We start from the raw sequence: 22,624 nt of genomic DNA on the forward strand, positions 1-22,624 counted from the left end.
GAAACTGAGACTCCATGGGACTGGGTAATTTGTCACAGACACAACTCACAGTGGCAGAGCCAGGCTTCAGAGACCTGTGGATCTGATGTCAAGTCCTTGTTCTAATTACCCAAAGCTGCAGAATCTTCCAAAGTTGCTATTGTTTTATATCACATTCCTCTTGTTTCTTGTCTTCTCTAGGACTAAATGGCTAAAAGAGAGGGTAAAGTAGAATTGGACTTGGGTTTGAACCCCCAGCTCCTTGGGCACATATTAGCTGTGTGAGCTTAAATACATATTTCATTGAACAGAAAAGAAACTTTACTGGTAGTATAACTGGAGAATCTAGGGATAAACTAGCTTCAGGTCTGGGTTGATCCAGGGGCTTGAATCTATTTTCTCTTTCTCCATTTCTTACAGCTCTACTTCCAGACTGTTGGGTCCATTCTAGATGGGTTTTCCCCTTGTGGAGGCAACATGGCTGCCACACCTCCTGCCCATTCTCCCAGATTCCTGTCCATTAGGAGAGAACTTTAGTTCTAAGAGTCCCAGTAGAAACTGTGTTATGTTTTAGTGGCTCTAATGGGGTTGCAGCACAGCCCTGAGCCAATCCTTGGGGTCAGAGGATCATGATGAGCTGACTGGGCCAAGTCATGAGCTTTAAGTCAGAGCTCGGGATAAAACCACCTCCTAAGCACATTGGCTGACAGTAGAGAGGGTGGTGGTTTCTCAGGGAAATTAAATAGTTACCAGAAGTTTGAATAGATCCTAGTCTTGCTTAAGAAAAAGAGCAATTCCTTCATGCCTCCATGTTCCCTTCTGGAAAGGAGGATCACAGTAGTGTCTTAATCATCTCAGGCCGCCATAATAAAATACCACTGACTGGGTGGCTTAAACCACCGAAATATATTTTCGCACAGGTCTGAAGGCTGGGTGTCCAAGATCAGGGTGTCCGTATGGTTGGGTTCTGGTGAGAGCTCTCTTCCTGGCTTGCAGAAGACCACCTTCTTACTCTATCCTCACATGGCCTCTCCTCTGTACAGGCACATGGAGAAAGAAAAATCTCATGTTTCTTCTTTTTCTTGGAAGGCCACTAATCTCATCAGGAAGGCCTCACTCTCATGACTTACTTGAACCCTAATTACACCCCACAGGCCCCCATCTCCAAATGCCATCACATTGGGGATTAGGGCTTAAACATGAATTTGGGGGGGACACAATTCAGTCCATAGCCACTAGCATCTACCATATTCAGTTAATGAGAGAATTAAAAGAGATAATACTATAAAATTCTGGTAGTATTTGATCCTTATTAAGTACCAGTTAATAAATAGCAGCTTATAGATGATACATTTTGATTTTTTTGTTGTTTTTCTTTTTTTTTTAACTGAAGTCCAATAAAATTCACCTATTTCAGCACAGAGTTTGATGAGTTTTGGTAATACTGTACGTTGGTGTAGTCACCACCACCACCAAGATAGAGCAACACCTTCCCCACAGAAGTTCCTGTAAGTCTCTGTGGTTGAGCTCCTCCCATGACCTCCAGCCCCAGGCAACTGCTAATCTGCTTTGTGTCACTATGTTTTTGCCTTTTTTTAGAATTTCATATACATGGAGTTTTATAGTATCTTTTGCCTTCTGTGTTTGACTTCCTGCACTGAGCATAATGATTTTGAAATCCATCCATGTTGTTATTGTGTATTAATATTTTTGTTCCTTTACATTGCTGAGCAATATTCCATTGCATGGACATACCACAGTCGGCTTAACCATTCACAGTTGTTGAGATATTTCTAGTTTTGGGTTATTATGAATAAGCAGCTATGAATAATTGTGTGCAATTTCTTATGTGAACATATATTTTCCAGACAGTAGGATTTTTATGGCAAGTTCTCTGGTTTATCTTATAGAGTTCAGCAGATGTTTAAAAATTAGAAAAAAAAATGTTGTGGCAACACATTCTACTACATGGACAAGCCTTGAAAATATGCTAAGTGAAAGAAGGCAGTCACAAGAAAACACATATTGCATGATACTATGTAAATGAAATGTCCAGAACAGGCAAATCCATAGAGACAGAAAGTAGACCAGTGATTGCCTAGGGCTGGGAGGTTTTGGGGGAAAAGGAAAATGACTGGTAATGGATATGGTGTTTCTTTTCAGGGCAATGAAATGTTCTAAAATTGATTATGGTGATGGTTTCAGAACTCTATGAACATGCTAAAAAACCACTGCATTGTACACATTAAATGAATGAACTGTATGTGATGTGAATTATTTTTCAATAAAACTGTTACAAATTATTTGTTACATGAATGAATGATTTAATAATTGGATGATTCCATGTATAAATAAATTTTCTTGTTTCCTGGCTATTTAATCATTTCAGTACACTTTGGTATTTATCTGTAATTAAACACACTTACTGGGCTTCAGTTAAGTGCCAGATATGGTGCTAGGGGTTGGGGATTCAAAGACAGAGGACACACAGGATCCATCTTCCCAAAGACACACTTGAGAAAGGGAAACAGACTGTAACTGCAGCTGTAATACATAACACTGACAAATCACTTACAAAGAGCCAGGCATTTATACCTATCTATATTCTAATCATAAATATAAAATATATATGTGTTTTCACTTAGTCTCCATAGCAACCCTTGAGGAAGGTACCAGCAAACTTGCAGTCTTTAGATAAGAACACTGATGCACAGAGAGGGTCAATAACTTGCCTAAGGTCACCCAGCTAGTAAATGGTCAGCTGGGACTTGAAGCCCAGAAAGCCTGGCTCTGTGCCCATGGCCTTAACCTCTGTGCTCCACGGCCCATCCACAGTGACACTGCTCCAACAGCGAGGCGAGGGGCCTAGCCGTGGCGGGGGTGTGAGCCAAGGGCACTGTCACATTTCCTGTTGGGTTTAGGCTCTCAGCCCTGCACAATCTGTCTGTACACTTCCCCTTGCCCACTCTTCTCTCCACCTGGCTGGTCCCTGGCCCTGGCCACGCTCTGGAGACCACAGAAAAAGACCCCCAGCACCACTCTGTCACCTCTCTTTTTTTCTTCCTCTCCTGCAGCTGAGCAAACACCACACCGCTTGTTATGGACTGAACAGTGTGCCCCTCAAATCCATCTGTGGATGCCCTAAACTCCACTGTGACTGTGTTTGGACATGGAGCCTTTATGGAGGTAATTAAGGCTCAATGAGGCCACAGGGATGGGGACAGCCACCAGGAATGTGGTGCACAGAGAAAAGGCCATGTGAGGACACAGCGACAATGTGGCCATTGGCAAGCCAGGAGGAGAGGCCTCACCAGAACAATGCTGCCGGCACCATAACCTTGGACTTTGGGCCTCCAGAACTGTGAGAAAATGAATGTCTGCTGGTTAAGCCACCCATCCTCAGGTATTCGTGACGACAGACTGAGCAGACTAATGCATCACTCTACACCTGCTCCTCTCAGAGCAGAAGCAGGCCTGGCCCTAGCTGGGAGGGACAGTGACTGGGGAGAGGGAGTGTCGGTCCTTCTTGGAAATTTCGCCTAGCCAGGGACACTAGGCTGGACTCATCAAACCAGTGTCTTGCTGCGACCGGCTCCTGCCCTCCAAAAGCTGACTCTAAAATTTTCAAGAATTTTCCAAGCTGTTTATCAAACACAGCCATAATTAAAAACTAAATTATATGAACTTTTATTAAATAAATTGCATTAAAAATAAAGGCCATAAATACTCAAAACCACCTCTTCTTAAGTATTTTACTACATTTTACTATTTTGTGTACTTTTGGGGTCATATATATATCTACTGAATCTGTATAGTGAGTACATCATATAATGGCACACAAGCACACATCTCCTCCCAAATCCAGTCAGTGACATCATACGGATAGCTTAATGAAGGTCAAGGTGAGCGTCTTTACACCACAGACATTGGCCAACGCTACGCATCAGAGCTTGATCTATTGTTTTGTTCATTTAGAAATCAACTTAAGAAAGTAGTGGCAAAAAGGTCAATAATTAAGTGCATCATATATATAGTTGTTATACTGTGAATAGTGCAAAAGTCAAGGAAATATTCTTCCAGTATTCAAACAGCATTATCCAATTCACCTAAGTTACTCATGACACTGATGAACGTCTAATGTTCTGATATAATGTCTCTGTTGTTTCACTTTCATCTCCTCTTTAACTTAAACAAAAATATCAACTAATTTTCGTGTCAGAACCACATTCGTCAGTTGCAGTTGTTGGTTGGATACTGACAGGAGAGTTGGGCAAAAATCAACACAAGCATTTTGTGAAAATCAATTGGCTCTGTGGGATGTATAATAGGGTCATCCATGTTTCGTTATCTTAAATTGTATACAACACTAATGTTAGTAAGCTTTATAATAAGTATATGTACATATGCAAATATGTATACATGTACATATATACACGTGTATACACATACATGTACTTCTTTTGGAGAAGTATTTATTAAGCAAAGCATTAAACATTCACCAACACACTGCTGCATCAAATCATCCGCATGTGAGGAGACGAGTCCAGGGAGCAGGGCACCTGCTCCAAGTAACACAGCCAGTCTCCTGACCAGCACCCCCATCCACATCACAGCTGCTCCTACACAGGGTTGTTGAAGGACAACCCAGTAAGACAGCAAAAGTCCCCAGGACTCCATCACTGATATTTGTTCTTGAAATCCTCTCAGTGCCATGCAAATAGCTAAGCCATAAATCCTAAGGGGTGCATAATTTCATTATTCTTATTATGCTTAATTAAAATAACACTGAGCCTGAGTTAGTGATTAACTCTCTCTCCACCTCCCTCAGTCTCCCATTAGGGTAATTTGTTTCCCAACCCTCCTAACGAACGTGGGCCAGGATGGTGTTTTTCCTCCAGGTATTTTGGTTATTTTTCATGATTATTTTCTTACCCCTGGAGGGTAGTATTCCTCGAGATGGACCTTACTTGGGAAAATGGAAAGTAATGAAGCGCTGGGAGATCCTGGTTCAGCATGGCTCTGAGACATCATTAAGGAAATGAAAAGATGGGCCACACACTACGGGAACAAAATCACATTACATAATGTAAATGTGTAAAGGTGTACACAACCTGTAAATGTACAAATGTGTAAAAAACAGTGTACATAAAGAATTCTTTAATCTCAGTAATAATAGGACAAACAACCCAATTAAAAATGGGCAAAAAAGATGTGAATTAACATTTCACCAAGAGGATAAACTACTAGCCAACAAGCACAGGAAAAGCCACCAACATCATTAGTCCTTTGGGAAATGAAAAGTGAAGCCTCACCGATGCTGAAAGTTAAAAAGACTTCATGTTGATGAGGATGTGGAACAGCTGGCACTCTCATAGGCTGTTGGTGGGAATACAAAGTGGTACAAACACTTTGGGAAAGTGGCCACTTCTTTTAAAGCTACAAACACAGTGGCCATACAATGCAGAAGTCCACCCCTAGGCATCTATCCAAGAGAAATGACAACAGCTGTCCACGCAAAACTTGTACATGAATGTTCACAGAGGCTTATCTCTTATAGACACAAACCAGAAACAATCCAAATGTCCATCAGCAGGCAAACAGATAGAGAAATTGTGGTCTACCCATACAACAGAACCCTACCCAGCACTGAAAAAGGAACGAACCGCTGATTCACAGAGCACCATGGATGAGTCGCCAGTAATTACCCCGAGCCAAAGAGCCAGGCGTAAATGAGCACTCGCTATATGATGCCCTTGCCTGTCATGTTCTAGAAAAGGCCAACGTATAAGGACAGAAAGCAAAGTAGGGTGACCAGGGGCTGAAGGATACGGACTGCAAAGTAGCACATCGGAGTTGTTGTGGCAACAGAAAGGCCCCACATATCACTTGGGTGACAGTTGCATGGGCGTATCCACTTGTCAAGTGTACACTGCACGTGGATGCTGTGTGTGATATGAAATCTGCACCTCAACAAGACTGATTTTTAAAGTAGCTTCTAAAAGTGTAACCTTGGGCACGCTATTCTACTTTCTGGGCCTTAGTTTCCTCATCTGTAAAATGGTGATAATAACAGTTGCTATGTTATGAGGATTGAAGGAGAGACTATTGCAAACACTTAGAATCTGGGTGTGCACAGTCAGATTGGTTAGTCTGCCTCGTTGCTTTTCATTAAACTATAAAAAGCCACAGAACAGGTATCCATTCACTCATTCATACAACAAATTTTTATCAAACACCTATGACATTCCAGGTGTCATTCAAAGCACATGAAATACAAACATACAGCAAACAACATAGACGGAGATTCTGGCCTGCTGTCCCAGCACTGTCCCCCTGGCTCGCCAATCAGCATGTGCAATTTCAACATCTCTCCGACTAGATGATGTTAAATTCATATTCAATAATTAATGGAAATGGATGCCCTTTTTTTCCCCCCAAAGCACTTTAAAGAGATCGCCCAATCTTCTGACACTTGACACAGTCAATGAGCAATCTGGCCAGTGGCTGAGTGTTTCTACTTTTGTGGAAGCCAGGCCTCCTGGGGAGACCCACGAGAAAGAGAGCTTTCTAAAACATCTTAATTGTAAGTGGAGTTCATTAGTTTAGATCCCATTACAATAAATTATTCTCCACGACTTTAGATCTTAACAAAATGGACACTGCAATGATTAGAGTCTCCTGTGTTTGTGGAAAGACCCTATAATAAACCTACACTTGATGATAACAACAGTAGATTGGTCCTCAACCAAACCAGTTATTTGTCCCAAGAGGGAAAGCCCCCCCCCCCATTTGATGGTCAAAATAGAAGCCTGGCTCTCTTATTCTCAGAAGAACATTAACATTGCGTCCACAGACAAATTTGATCATGGCGGTGTCTGCTTAAAACCCTCCACAGTTTCTCATCATGCTTAGGAGAAAGTTCTGTCAAAAAATAATGTTCAGAAGATAAAAAGCCAACTCTTTTCTCTCCCTGGTATTACTGAGACATAACAGACATACAACATTGTATTAGTTTAAGGTATACAACATAGTGATTTGACATTTGTATATATTGCAAAATGATCACCACAGTGAGTCTAGTTAACATCTATCACCTCATATCGCTACAGTTTGCGTGTGTGTGTGTGTATGTGTGATGAGAACATTTAAGATCTACTCTTAGGAATTTTCAAACATAGAACAATACTGTCAACTACAGTCGCTGTGCTGTATGTTACATCCCTGGGACTTATTTATTTTATAACTGGAAGTTTGTACCCTTTGACCCCCTATATCCATTCTGCCCACACTCGACACACCGTCTCTGGCAACCACCAATCTATTTCCTGAATCTTTATGAGTTCAGTTTATAATTTTTTTAGGTTCCACATATAAATGGGATGACACGGTGTTTGTCTTTCTCTGTCTGACCTCTTTTACCTAGCAGAACGCCCTTAACTTCATCCATGCTGTCACAAATGGCAGTATTTCCTTCTTCTTTATGACTAAATAATATTCCATTTATATATACACCCCTTTTCCTTGATCCATTCATCTGTCATTAGACACTTCAGTTGTTTCCATGTCTTGGCTGTGGTGAATAATGCTTTAGTGAACAAGAGGGTGCAGATAGCTCTCTGACATAGTCATTTCTGAAAACCCAGCTCTTATACTGATACAGAATAAAAATGTGTCAGATGTTTATTTAACTCCTTAATGAGACAACCAGTGGTATGGAAGAGCTGGTTCAAAAAGCATTTGATGACAGGGGTTTAATCAACCCCTCAGGAAAGATGTAAGGCAGTAAGTTTTCATTTCTTTGTTCATTTTTTAATTAGAAACAAAACTGACTAAAGTCCTTCAGGGCGATAAAGGGATAATCTCTGGGGTTATCTTCCCTACCACACAGAAAGCACTGGCTCCTCCTGCAGAAGGACAGCTGTCTACAAATGTACACGTCACTCCAGAGAGCTCAAGTCCAATCAGTAAACAGCAAACTCAAACAAAGCTACACTCTCACGGAGAATTAGGTCATCCCTGGGTGGACTTGGTAGAGAATGCTCTAGTTCGACATCGAAAGACTCTGTAGTCTTCCCTTCTGCCCTATTTCTAGGTTTTGGATCGCTTTTCTTAAGAATGCTTCATCTTCAACAAGACCGACACCACCAGCTCCTCCCTCTGCCCCAGCCCCATCCAGTAACGCTGCCCTCCCGTGACAAGTCCCTTCCCACCGCTGGGCCACCACCGCTGCTTCCTTTGCCCTTACCCTTCCCTACTCCTATTCTCTTTAAGATCTCAGCTGAAGTTGTGTTCTCAAGGGAACTTTCCTGACCCCCTGGACTAAGTCACATCCCCTGTGAGCCCCCTGAGGCAGCAGCCTTCTGTCCGCTTCCATCTTGGCACCTCTCACAACTCTGGCTCACTACCCCACTGTGTGGTCAGCTGTTGAAAGTCTGGCTCCCTGACTGGAACATAAGCCCTCAGAGAGCAGGGTGGGTCTGATTCACTCATCACTGGACACCCGGGGCCTAGTGCAGAGCCTGAAAAAGGGAGAGTGAGGGAAGGTGGCGGATCCCCACAGGACCCAGAGTCTGCGCACCCAGGGGTCTCGCCCAGTTCTGGCCCAAAGCCTGACTGAGCCATCTGTGTTTTTGGAGGTTCACGTGAGGGCGAATTCACAGGTCACAGGGACATGGAGGCTGCACACGCCTGACTGCGGCCAAATTCACCCTCAGCCCCATTTTGCTCGGTGCTTGGAAAGTTTTCAGATTTAAGTTAGTTGTCAACATTCAAGTTTCAACAAGCTGGAATTTCCAGCTCCTCCTGGAAAATCATTAGGCCCAAGAGGCCACACTTGGCCAGAGCTGAGGAGCAGAGATTTCCTGTGGTCTCTTGCTGACTGAGCTGGATTGCCACTGACTGTGATGCGGGCACCCAGCCCACATCCCATGCATCTCCCTGGTCTGTAGGCTTTAGAGTTTTCAACCCCTGTGCTGAAGTCTCCAAGAACCAGTGAGGTCATCAGGAAGAAACACAATGGGATATATTGCTTTGGCTCCCCCTGAACGTATCCTGCCCTCCCCACTGCTGAGATTCCGTGATGTCCCCTCTACTTACTTAAAACTCACCAGGAGGGAAGCTCTACACACTCTGAAAAACTAATCATCTGAGAAATTTAAATTAAATATTTGCTGATGGACCTTCCATTGTATTTCTCTGTCCCCCTTCCACAGAGAACCTTCCATATAGAACCAAGCATGTCCTCTTAGCTTTAGTAGAAGAAAACCCTTTTCTCTCCTCATGATCTGCTCCATCTTGTTTTATGAGCAGATGAGAACTTGGAAGCCCATTCATGTTTCTTTTTTAGCTTTGGCTACCAGGAAGCTCAGAGTTCAATTCTGAGCCTGCTTCCAGCTACATTCTTTAGTTTCTGGTTTTCTGGCAACTGGGACACTGCTTACTCTGCCCCACACTCTCACTTCCCTTTTGGAGAATTATTCCCCCTGCCCCGACCCCCATCCTTACTCAGAAGCAAACAGAATGTCAAGTGTGACTCTGCCCCACTCTGGCCATGGCTGATTGGTCCAGGAATGGGACTCCTGGCTCAAGCCAGCCCCTACATGTTCTTAGCTGAGGCATTCTGAAACTGAGAGACACGCTGCCCTTGAGATGCTGGGTGGTGGAAGTCAAGTTCATATACCATAGGAGCCATTGGCAGCCATGTTCTCCTATGTAGATCGGAGTCCAGAAAGTGCAGAGAAAACCCACCAGCGGGGTGGAGAACTCACCCTCCAGTGTTCAAGGTAAGCCCACAGTCTTTTAATAAATTCCTCCTTTTGTTAAAGCTACCTTGAATTGGGTTTCTAAAATGGTAAAGGAGACTATGCCATTTGTCTGCTTCAAGCCCCCAAAGTCCTTAAAATAAAAGTTGAATACTTTATTACATCTGACAAGGCCCCACACGAACTGGCCTCATTTTACCTCTACAAACTGGTCTCCTTCCTTCATTTGGCTCCAGCCACAACAGCCTTCTTGCCATTCTCCCAACTCTCCAAGTTCCCATGTACCTCAGGGCCTTTGCACCTGTTGATCCCCCTCTGTGGAACATTCTCCCTCCAGAGCTTCATGTGGCTGGTTCTTGTCACATCACCTTCTTGGAAAGGCCTTTCCTGACCACTCAGCTTAAATTTGCCCTCTGCCCTACTCTGCCCTTTCATTCCACCCTGTTTACTTTCTTCATTGTCTTTATCACTCTGCAATTATCTTATTTATTTGCTTGTTTACTTCAGCTTGGTACAAGTAACACTCAAATGTAAGCTCCACAATGTCACTGCTATAAGCGCGGCGATGAGCATGCTGCCTGGTACGCAGTGGGTGCTCAGCCAATGGTTTCCGGGTGAGTAAGTGTTCCTCGCAGCCCAAAGATCCTACTTAATCCATCAGACGACCTCCCTCTCTCCTTACCCCGTTCTTTGCGTGCTTCTTGAGTTCCTCAGTCTTCGTTTTGCTGGTCTTTGTGTGTCTTCCTGGTGCATCCCTCAGAACCTTTCTGGAGTGGATAGAAAAAAATAAGAGAACTTACTTATCTGGCAAATACTATGTGCCAGGTATGTTGCTAAGCACTTTACAAATATTAACTCATTTAACCCTCCAACCAACCATATGAGGGTTGTACCATTATTATCATCCCATGTTACAGATGAACAAACTGAGGCACCAAGGGAGGAGTCATTTTTCCAAGGAAACCAGCCTAGAAGGGGCAAAGTGTGGACTCATGCCCAAGGAGTCTGAGCTCTCGGCCAGTCTGCCTCCCAGGGGAAGGGGAGGAAGGCGTCCTCACTCCTGAGAGGCAGTCCTGTCCTATCTCCTTGGGCCCACCTCTCATTCTCACATCTGGACTCTTGAGCAGAATCCAGGAAAGCGTGTATTCATCCCAGCACAAAGCCAGGGTGAAGCTTGTCCGATTAGGACTATGACAGACTGCAACGAGACACGGCAGGATGATTGAGGGCTTCCTCTAATCACACCAATTGATATAAATTACTCTGTCGGCCGCCCCGAGCGGCATCTGTGGGATTTACACCTCATTAGATCGGCGGTGCCAAATGAAGCAACAGGGTCCAGCCGTCCCCTCCTCTGGAGCACTTTCTGGGCTAGGCAAAGATAGTGAAGGGCAACCGGAAAGTTGGATCAGAACCCTCCAGGGAAAAACGGCACCCGAGCTGGAGGAAACAGAAACTGAAACAGTCACAATTTTGTGTTTGGGGGTTTCTGATTTGAATCAACTCTTCACACTTCTGCCAAACTCCCACTTCAGATCTTCCTGAAGTTGGCAATTTAGCCTGAGAACAAACAAAACCGCAGAACCAGGTGGTCCGGGGAGAGTGTTGGGAGGGGCAGAGGGTTCTGAGGTCTGGGGATTCAGCAAAGGCAAGAACTCAGCTTTGCTGGGGGTGATGCCAAGGGTTCATGGAGCCTCCCTGAAGTTTCCACTGGCCGCCACCCTCATTAAATAAACAGTGTAAGAGAAAGCAACACACACAGCTTCAAGATGAGGCCCCTCGCAAGCCCCACCCCTGAGCCTTGTGCAGTCACTCCAGGCAGCCACCTCCCGTTCCTGCCAACCCCCGCCGGAGGTCCGCAGGATGAAAACAGGAAGGCGGGAAGCCAGGAAGCCTGGATTTCCTTATTGGCTTCCGAAGGTGGAGGGGAGGAAGGGAAAGAGGCAGAAAATGAAGAAAGGGCACATCAGAGCCAAGAACAGATACCAGACTTGATTACAAAGCCAGGAGGCTTTATATCATGATGATGTTTTAGCAGCCATGGGCTTTTTTTTTTTTTTCCAGAAACAATCCCCATTGAGACCATGGGAGGACAACGTCACAGATGCTACATGTGCCTGTATTCATACCGCAGTTGACAAATGCGGTTAGGGGAACAGAGACAATCACCTGAGCCCATGTGCTCCGGCAGAACAGAAGTCCTGGACATGGCGTCAGGCTCACCTAGAGGATGCCCAGGAGGATGCCGGCCCCACCCTGCCCACATGGCCTCCACACACACCCGCGACTAGGACAGCTTATCAGGAACCACCGTGACCCAGCCAGAGGGCTTTCTGCCACCCCGGGAGCACAGCTTGTGTGCAGGGCAAGCAGAGGAGCCACAGGAAGCAGCCCTCAGAGATGGCTGATGGGGCACTGGGATGACTTCGGGGGCAATGGTTTCCTAGGACCATTCCTAGGAACACAGGATACGAGCAGGTGAAGAAACAGAGCGGGGTTTGAGTGTGACTGCTCTGCATTTGAATCCTACCTCTGCCACTTGCTAGCTGTGTCACTTTGGGTAGATCATCTTAACTGTTGCTCCCACTGCCTCAGCGGAGACAGGACCCACAATTGCTTGAGGCATAAAGTTAGGAAGAAAATCATGGGTGCAGTGCCTGGCAGTCAGAAGGTGCCCCCTTTAGTGCTTGTCCCTCTGCATTCCTCCTGCACCCTTGTCCCCACATAGCCAGCGGGGCTCACTGAGTGGTCAGCGCCAGACTGGGACTCATGCGCATGTGTCTCCGAGGCCCCCAGACAATCAGAACCGGGTCAACCCCATGCTGTGTTGAATGCTTGCTGCTGTCAATGCCAGGATATAAAATGCTAATGAAAAGAGGCCACAGATCAGGTGATGGTGACAAAGCTCCCATTCCATCTGTTCTTCCCCTCCCTCTGCTTCGGGCTGGCATGAAAACAACTCCTCCACTGCGCCTCTGCTGGGTAAAGTGGTGCAGGAAAAACACACACCCTCAAGAGACCCCATGCCGGGCGAGGGCACCAGCCTTCCCTCTTTATTTCGTGACTCTTGTGCCGTGAGGGTAACAGCCATGGCTGTTGCTGGATTTCTTAGCCAGTCCTACTAGGCTTGGCACTGCCCCAAAGCCCACCTCATCTGGAGGTGCCAACTGACTGTGAATCTCAGGCCTCCTCCTCACCGAAGCACGAACCCTGCCAAGCTAATTGTTTCAATCAAGGGAAACAGCCAGTAAGACTTGCAGAAATAAGACTCCGGAAGCCCAGAGACCCCAACAGCATCTCCTCTGGGCTCCCCATCAACCCACCCCTGGCCAGGAAAGTCCGTTTTATCCACTAGGACACGGACACAGACACACACACACACACACACACCCTATGTTGCAGGTTTCACAAACATGCTGGAGACCAGGAAAAAATAAAAGGTACCAGCTTCAAATATTTAAAGAAAAATATGCAAAATAAATGTCTAATTCAATGTTTACAAATATTAGGTCTGTTTCATTCATTGTCAAGTTTAATTTTTGTAAAGATTTTATTGCATATGAAGACAGTTTGTGAGGTGGTTACCTTGCTTTGCAAGAACTCTTGAGTATGCATGATGATTGCTTAGAGAGCACAGCCAATAGCAAATTAAATGTTATTATTCACAGCCAAATGCAAAAGCAAAATTCTAAAGCTTCTTTAAAATATAATAAATAAATAAATATATATACATACAATATGGGTACATTATAATAGATAATATATGTAGTATATATGACATATTATATGAATATAGTATATATAAAATTATATATATAATATATAATATATAAATACATATGAAATAGTTGCAATATAATGTTTGATACAATATGCACGGTGAGGTTATAAAGGTAAGAGTAACTAGAGCAAATAAACACCTTTAAAGGCCTGCCATAAGGCAAAGGGCACAACTGTTACTTGTTCTTGGGAAACTCCTCTGAAAAGCCCCTATTCTTTTCCCCTGGAGACCCTGATTTGACAATCAGTCACTGGCTAAAAAAGATGCACACAAATAATTCCTGCCTTATTATTTCAACACAGGAAAATGGCCATTTTGTCCCTTCCATTTAAGAGACTTCATGACCAGCAACCCATATATATGCCTCCCTCTGCCTCTTGTCCTACAGATTTGCTGGTGCACCTGTTACCTCCAGAAATTTCTGGAAGTTGGTTGGGTTCACAGGCAACTTAACCTTTTTTAAACCCCTGAAATCTTATTGCCTTCTCCCGGGGAGCCAGCGGGGCTCACCCCAGCCCTCCCTGTATGGCCACTGCGAATGTACAAACCATCAGGCCACCCACATCTTCTAGCCCTGGTTCTCAGATGTTGTGCCCCATGAAGGCCTCAGAGAGCTGTAGAAAGCCACCCCGACCCCTCACTGCTTCTGCCAACCTCTTGGGAGCAAAGGTGCGAGGAGGCTGTTCTCACAGGTCAGCAGCAGAGCCTGGGCTGGGGTGGTGCCAGAGTAACCCCTTCACTGTGGGTACCCCTCCGCCTTCTGTTTTCATGCCACTTCAAGGAGCAAGTGGATTTTAAATACGCACATTAGAGCCTCCTGTTTACCCCATGATCTCTCCCATTAATGCAAAAGGCTCAGGACAGCACGTCTCCACACTAAGGAAACCATGGGAAGGTCTGAGCAGGGGTGCCCTGGGCAGCTCCAGACCCAGAGAGGTGCCAGCACCACTGACTGAAGACAAATGGGGGCTGGGCTTGTCCATGAATAATTCACACACTTGGAGAGCCCTGCTGATACTTGGCATCAAAGAAAGTTTCTTTCTGAGCCAGGCTGCTGTGCCGATGGGTGGGGGCTCCCAGGCAGAGGCCAGGACAAGCCTGGGGGAAGGAAGAGAGAGGCCAGGGTGGAGCTGCATCCACTGACCACTTTTAGGACACTCATCCGGCATCCCCAGCAACTCCTAAATTGCCCTCTGAGGCTGGGCAGCCAGGGCTGAGTCCTTGGCAACATTTCAAGCCACTGGGCCTGGTTGTTGAAGGAAATGAGACTGATCTTTCCCCTCCTCCTTGCAAAGCTTTGCTCCTGGATCCCTCTCTGCCTCCTGGTCCCCACCAGCCCTTGGGAAGCCACTGCAAGTCACAGTAACAAAATCGTAGACTCACAGAAAGAGAGAACTCAACTCAAGAAACATGTCCTGACTGCCTGTGATTGCTGAGCACTGTTCTGGCACAGGAGATACAGCACAAATAAAGTTACTAAAATCCAATTCTCATGGAGCTTAAATTCCATTGGATGGACTCCCTGGAAACCAATATGATCTAGTGTCCTCAGGCAGAAGAAAAAGGCAAAGGAATTGAGCTCCGACTGTGGCCCTAACATGCACCAGGAGCTTTACATTTCTCATTTCATTCTCTCCCTCAACCACCCTGAAAGATACAATGATCACCTCAAGTCTACAGATGAAGAAACTGAGGCCCAGGCAAGTTTACTAAGACATTCAAGGGCCCAGAGCTAGTGGGCGGTAAATCCTGATCTGTCTTCAAAGCAGGTGATGTGCATCCTTCACGAAGCCTCCTCATTTCTCTAGCCCATATTATCAGTCTCCCTTTAAAATAAAAACTAGTTGCCAATGCCAGTATTTGATAACTTTGTGCACTTGGGCAAGGGTCTCAGTTTCCTCATCTGTAAAGTGGGACTGATGGCACCCATCTCCCTGGGTTCTAGTGAGGATTAGAGGCCATCAAGCCTGTTAAGCCCTTTGTCCAGAGCCTGGTGCTGGGTAAGTGTTCAACAGATGTAAGCTGTCATTATTATGAGTAGTAGTATTTTAATATTTGATGTGAACAATCTCATTTAAGGAGAAAATTATAAATTACATCTAGCAAATCACCCCTAATAAAAGAATAAAAACTAAGTCAAAAAGACTTTTATACTAAAAGTACAAGTGTACTAAATCAGGTCTGTAGAAGAACATGGTGCTGTGAGCATTAGGAATACAGTGGGTGTTCAGTGCGTGGCTAACTTCTGACTCTTACCATCGTAGCTCTGGGACATGACTGAAAGGAATTCTAAATCTGTATCTGACCATCTCATACTAAAAACAAGTCTGTGCTGGCCGTGATGACTGCAGTGAATGCTGCCCAGAATGGCTGTCAAGGGGCAGTGCCAGGCACGGTGCTTACCAGGGTGGCTCTGTTCAGAATTCAGTGACGGGGCTCCAGGCTTAGTACAGACATATCTCATTTAACTTCAATTTGCTTTAGTGTCATGGGTCCACTCCTGTGGTGGGACTAGAGTGTAGTGTCAGCCTTTCATTCTCAGCTGACAGGCTGTACAGAAACAGGTGATGGTATGGGTTTTGGCCCCTGTTTGTAGACTCCTGCAATATAGCCACCTAAGGAGGAAGGAGCCACAAGGTGAGCAGAATTTATATCAAAGGGAAGATGTGTGGGGTAGGATCAAAATCACAGCCACAAAAGGGAGAAGGAGAGAGAAAGGAAGAAAACTATGGGAGCAGAGGCTGAAAGAGTTAGGCAAGTCTGGAGGGGAAAGGTGACTCTTCGTTTGGGGTGGGCAGTGGTTAAAATAAGTGATGGAGACCAAGAGAATGAGAATGAAAGAGAGGAAGGGAGACTATTTACAATACTTGCTGCACCTTACAATGAAATTCACCAGGGACTATAAAATTCAATTGCTTTTCAGTTATTGTATATACTGGATTTTCTTTCTCTTTCTTTTTTAATGTAACACAAAGCTCAGTCTGGACCCACAAGTGGATGTGACTTTCTAAGAGTTGCTTCCCATTCCAGGGGGCTGGCTAACCCTCTCCTCTTCTGTCCAAGCCATCAGAGCAATCTGGTTGCCTCATCTATCACACCCCTCCACCTGGGACACGCTCTTCTCATCCCAGCCTCCACCTCCATAACCAGTTCCGGTTCATCCTTTCTTTCGCGATCTTCCTAGACTCCCACAGCCTGAGTCCTCGGCTCCGCTGGGCATTCCACCCTCCCAACCCCCCTACCCCCGATTCCTCGCTTTGAAATGGGCCCACCGCTGCCCGGCCCCCTTGAAAATCAGGCAATGGGGAAGCCACTTTGCAAACTGTAAAGATCGTATTAGCATTTGGTTACAAAAACAGCCTACTTTTAATCGTCTTCTCTGTGCCCTCCTCTACAGGGCCCCTAGATCCAGGTCTTCACAGACACAAAAATAATGTTATTGGAGGGAGATGAAATATGTTTGTGATTTAAGGCTCTGCTTCTCGCCAAACAACAATTTAGTCAGCCTGGGGATGGGAGTGCGCGCTCTGCCTTCTCTATTAAAGCCTCTTGGTGTTCCAGGTGATTACTTTTACATATCAGGAAATTCTGAGAGCGCCACCCCCAATTTAAGACGCAGATGTCTACCCTCCCTGGCAATTTCCAGCCTGCTACCTTCTCGAGCTCGGCTCAGAACTCCATCTGAACCTGCTTCCTATAATTCTTAACTAAAACAGCCCCCTCCGCCGACTTTAATTAAACATACACTCAGCCGCGGCGAGTTTGGCATCTGCACCTGCCGCTGGGATCCCCTTTCTCCAGGCACCTGCGCTGGGTGGCCCTCCCGCCCCGCCCACGCCCGCGCGCACGCGCAGTCGCGCAGCCCCGCCCGCGCCCCACTCCCCGGCCCGCGCCCTCTCCCCCCGCCCGCATCCAGTCGGCGCCGGAGGAACAGATGGAGCGATCATCCTCTTCATTCCGCCAGAAGGGCCTCGCTGTTCTGGGGGGAGTTCTGCGGTTGTAAGACAGATAATTAGACACGTCAGTGGACAATGCAGCGGATTAAAGGGGGTGGGCTCGCGCAACGGAGGACAGGCATCCTCATTGATGTGCGGCACGCCGAACCGCGGCGCTCACAGCCCTGCGCAGCCCGGAGGGAGCAGGGGCCACGCGAGCGCCTCCCGGGTGGCGGGCCGCCTGCCTGCTGCCGCGCTTTGAACTCCCGGCCCTCTCTAGCAACATCTGACTTTGCTTTCTTTTTAAACACGGTGCCAGGATGAGTTATGCACAAAGGATGGCATGCATATTGACGGCTCACCGGTCAAGTCCCCTTGCTCCACGTGGCGGTGGGTTCCCCTCCACGCGCAGTAGACAGTGATGATCACCGACAGCCCGCGTCCCACACGTGTGAACAACTCGGGAAAAGCCCACTGGAGTGGACACACGCTGGGACTCACACTTTCCTCCCCCTGGGAGTCACCTTGGGTGACTCAGGCCACCTCACCAAGCTCCATGAGGACAGCACCTAAGGCTGTAAAGAGCACGGGCTGCAGAGAGGGGAAGATCCGGTTTGGAATCCAAGGCTGTCCCTTGCTGCCTGGATGACATCAGGCAATTTACCCAGCCTGGAACCCTGGTCTCTTCTCTGTAGTAACAGGGATAGTCTCTACCCCTCAGCCACTTGTGGGCTACAGTATCTTTGAACTGAGCTCCTTTGTAAAATCAGAGGTTTACTCAGATAACCAGAGAGTACCAGTTGAGTCCCGTGGGAAGCAGCAGAAGCCAAGACAGAATTAGACAAGCATCTTCTGTGAAGGATAAAGAGGAGAGGAAACAGGAGTAGGAGGAAAGGGCCTCAGGCAGAAAGAGGACTGACACACCTGAAGGGAAGCAGGGAAAGCAGGCTTGGTAGGAGAGCCCCACTGAGTTGACATCCTGAGAGTCTCAGCTGCCAGAGCAAAAGCTGCCTGTGAGTGGAGTCCCGGGGCTGGGCAAGCACAAGCACCTGGGAGCAGCCTGGGGAAAGTGTGGTCCCAGAGTGAACACTGCAGTGGATCAGGTGTGGCAGCCTGAAGCTGGCAGCTCCCCACACCCACCTGCAGGTTCTCCCTGGAGGGAGAGCTGAGCGGACACTCCCCTGGCTGTCCTGCTCCAGGCGTGGCCCCTTGACTGAGAAAAAGCCAGCTAGCACATTTCATTTCACTGGCCAGAGTGAATGATTCAGAGTTCTCCTAAACAGATCCAATCAGAGTGGCTCTGAAGCCAGTTGCTGGGGAGGCTGGAAGACAAATACTCCCTTTGCGGATGGATGTTAACAAGAAAGTAGGTAGTTGCAGGAGCTGCTGGCAGCCACCTTGGGACAGCATGAGAGGTGTCCAAATTGGGATGTAGTCAACACTGAGGACAGTAGCGCAAACCACAAGAAACAGGGCTTTGGTCAGATAGTGAGCAGCTGGGTTAGGCTTCTCCTGAAATCCATTCTACTGGATTCTATCATAAAAAAATAAACTCTCTTTACAGTGTGAAGCAGTTGTGTCAGGTTTCCTGTTACTTTAAGAAAGGCCCCTGACTTGACCAGCAATAAGAGAAATGGGTGTCCTCTGATCTCCAAGAGTCAGCACAGGCACAGGGTCAAGCCTAATGAAACTGGAATTGGGGAAACGGTGGTGCAGGGATCCAAGGCTGAGCTGCCTACAACGGTGAGTCTGTGCCTATAGAAGGACTGAAGTGGAGACAGGCCCCGCCTGACATGCTGAGGACAAGACAAGCCTAGCACAGAGCTGGGCACCTTGCAGTGGCTCCACAGGGATGACTGTTACTAAAAATCCTGTCTCTTCTCTAATTCAAGGGTATTCTTTCTATGAAACACTCCAGGCAGCAGTAGTACAACTGAGGAAAAGCTGCCAAGGAAGCACCTAGAGAATCTAGGCGCCCATGCTTGGCAGATAACACTACACAGCACGAAAATTCTGATTAATCCAATTTACATCTGAGAGTAATTTCTTCCACTGCAGTAACACTACATCAGTGCAGCGATGGGAAGCCTTATTTGGGGAGCTTATTCAGTGACTTGTGAAAATACTCGTGACCTAGTGTGATGAGAGAAAAATGGATATAAAGTTTATATAGTCATGATTCTTAATTTTTTTAAATGTGGGTCTAGATCTGTATATAAATATATAGAAAAAAGACTGGAACTAGAGACACTGAACAGTTAACTGTGACTCCCAGGTGACAGTGTTTTTCTTGAAGCTAAATGTGTTCAATTTAGAGGACTGACTCTTACCCTGAAATATCCTTTTACACTTGTGGTGACAACATCCTTTTATGGAAGCATGGCTCAGTAGAATGCTGGCAAAATAAGCGTTGGCAGCCTTATGCTCCTCCCTACCTCACCCTAGTTTCCGGGTTTCTTTCTAATTTTAATTATACAGAAGTCTGAATACAGAACTCTGGAACCTACTGCTCTAGAGGTAGCCAGGTAGGAATCTCTTTCCTCCTCCTATCCCTTTGGCTTTCTTCGGATTCCAGGCTCTTACAGCAGAACCTGGCCCCGACTCAGCGGGAATTCAGAGGAGGGAAATAACTTCGAGCCAGGAAGAATATAGGGTGACCTCCTGCAGGAGGTGGCATTTGCACGGGGCCTTGAAGGTTGGGTGAACTCATAGGGAGAAGAGAAAGCAGCACCCGAGTAAGGATGTCGAGGTGGAAAAACGCAGCCTGTATGGAAACATCCAGACAGTAAATACAGAACCATGTTCTGTGGGCAAGGCTCGATGGGAGGCTCTGGGTTGTACTAGGGCTCCTGTTTTCAGGGGGGTCCCTGAACTGGTGGTCAGACTGCTGGAGCTTCAGGCCAGATGGACTGGAAGCAGGGCTCTCAAGTCGCTCAGCTGTTGCTGCTGCTGCCGCTCATGAATGCTGACTCTGGCAAGAGCAGTGGGGAATGGCCCCCTGGAAAGAGCTGGAGAGACAGCAGCCTACCACTCTGAGTACTTCAAATACCGGAGGCAGAGCCTTGAGCACATGGCCCTAGCCAGGACTGAGGCTTGTGTGGCCAAGTCACTCCTTCCGGCATGTGGGAGGGGACAGGAGGGCAGATCCATGAAGCAGGATTCTTCTTGGAGGTACATCCTTTCTGTTTGTTTTTTTCCCAAGTGTTTAGGCATCAGATTCCACATTCATCCTTTTCCTCTCGCTTATCTTTTCACGACTTTGGAGAGCAGTCTTCCTTATCTAGGAAACAAATGGCCTCCACGGAGAGCTCAAAACAGCCAAGTCATTTATCTGTTTGGCATGTGTTTCCCTGTTTGTTCTCTCCAGCCTTGAGACAAGAGTTGTGTCAACTGTGGACGGCTGTGCCCCAGTCACTTGAGAGGCATGAATCAATTTCCAGCTGCATTTATCACTTGCTGCCTTAAATCAAGTCTAATCAATGCTTCCTTCATTTGGTATGGATTGAAACTATATATAACACGCTCGGAAATCGGGCGGGGAAGGGAGCTGCAGATCACAAACAAAAATTCCGTCGGGGATTTAGATGGAATGATGTTAAGGAAACATTTGCAATCTTTGATTTGCTTTAATGGAGACACTTGACCAGTCACACAGATTTGTGTTTCTGAAGTTTTAACTTCAATCTACCTGACATGCAATGACATTACATGACAGATCATTTTATACAGGAGGATGTCTGCATCTTCAAAGATTTTATAATTAATACATTCTGAAGCATTGGTGTATTTTTAATAGAGGAACAACGCTAAAGGTGCCTAGTGTTTCTTCCTATATTGTCTTTAATTCATTTCCATTTCTCTTAGAGATGTCTCTTTTGCCACCATTGACTATATGGGTTAATTTCTCGTTACGAGATAGAAAATAAAAATCTCCTTATAACAAAATAGATATCCAGGCGCTCCCTCTGATGTAAAAGAATCTTCTAAAGTCTTAACGGCTGAGAAAACTTGACCCTTTCTCTCTTATGCTCAAGTCCTGGTAATAGAATTTGATCCATGCAACCAAAATGGATTTTTCACTAACAGGTGTGAAACCCCCCCGCCCCCAGCTGTTCAACCGATTTAGAATGTGGTAGCAAGCAGTCCTATCTCATTTGTAAATTAATCCCGTTTGAGGGAAAGATGAGACCAGCACAGTCACTGGCACCTAAAACCAATCATGCCCACAGCAAGGGCCCGAGTCCTTCTCCAAGGCTAACAGGAGAAGAGAGACAGAACACAGAAAAACAGGTCAATGATGATGCCAGCCCAGAAGATGAGGCAATGTGGTGATTCACTGACATAATTAATATTTCTATCTAATCTGCCTAACTGTGTAGACCTGCACCACGAGCATGCCTCAGGAGCGATTAACAGCGCCCTCATTTTCAAAGGGCTGGCTCTCCCAGCGACCTGTGGTCAGGTAGCTGAAAAGAGCCCTGTGCAGTTCTGGGAAGCCAGACAATAATAATAAACCCTCACACTGATTTAATACTTTCCAGTTTATAAAGTGTTTTGAACATACACCCTGTAAGATAAGCAAGAAAGGGAGTTCTAGTCCCATTTCCAAGGTGAAGGGCAAGGTTTGGAGGCTGGCATACTCCGACGGCCTGGTCGCACCTCAGCTGTGGGCCTGGAGCTCAATGCCTTGTCTCTCTCCAGCCCCAAAGCCTTGGTTCTTCCCACTGAGCTGCGGCTAGGCAGTTGCTAAGCCCTCCTCCCTGTGCTTTCCTTATTTTTTCTACTATTTTTTTCTTCTATTACCAAGGGATCTTGGGAAATGCACATGGTTACAAGAGATCCTTAGAGTTGCCTGGCAGGTTGTCTAGTTAAAAAAAATAAATAAAAGTCAGCACCAGTGTTTTAAAGTCATCTTAAACAGAGACAGAGTACTATAGTATATCAAAGTTTTAACCGACTGTGAATAGAGGGTAAAAGAAACGCCACAGACATGGAATTTAAAATTAAGGCGCTCGCTCACTCACGTTGTCTTTAAAACTCACGAGAGTTGTTCAGTGGTTCCCTTGGCTTTGAGGATGGCCAGGAAGGATCATGTTTGCCTATTCTTTGAGAAAAGGAGTAACAGGTTTTTCCACCCAAGACAAGTCTCACTGAAGAAGATCCTGTTT

The sequence above is a fragment of the Vicugna pacos genome, chromosome 17 (genome assembly GCF_048564905.1).
Source record: "Vicugna pacos chromosome 17, VicPac4, whole genome shotgun sequence".
In the NCBI taxonomy this organism is placed as follows: Eukaryota; Metazoa; Chordata; class Mammalia; order Artiodactyla; family Camelidae; genus Vicugna; species Vicugna pacos.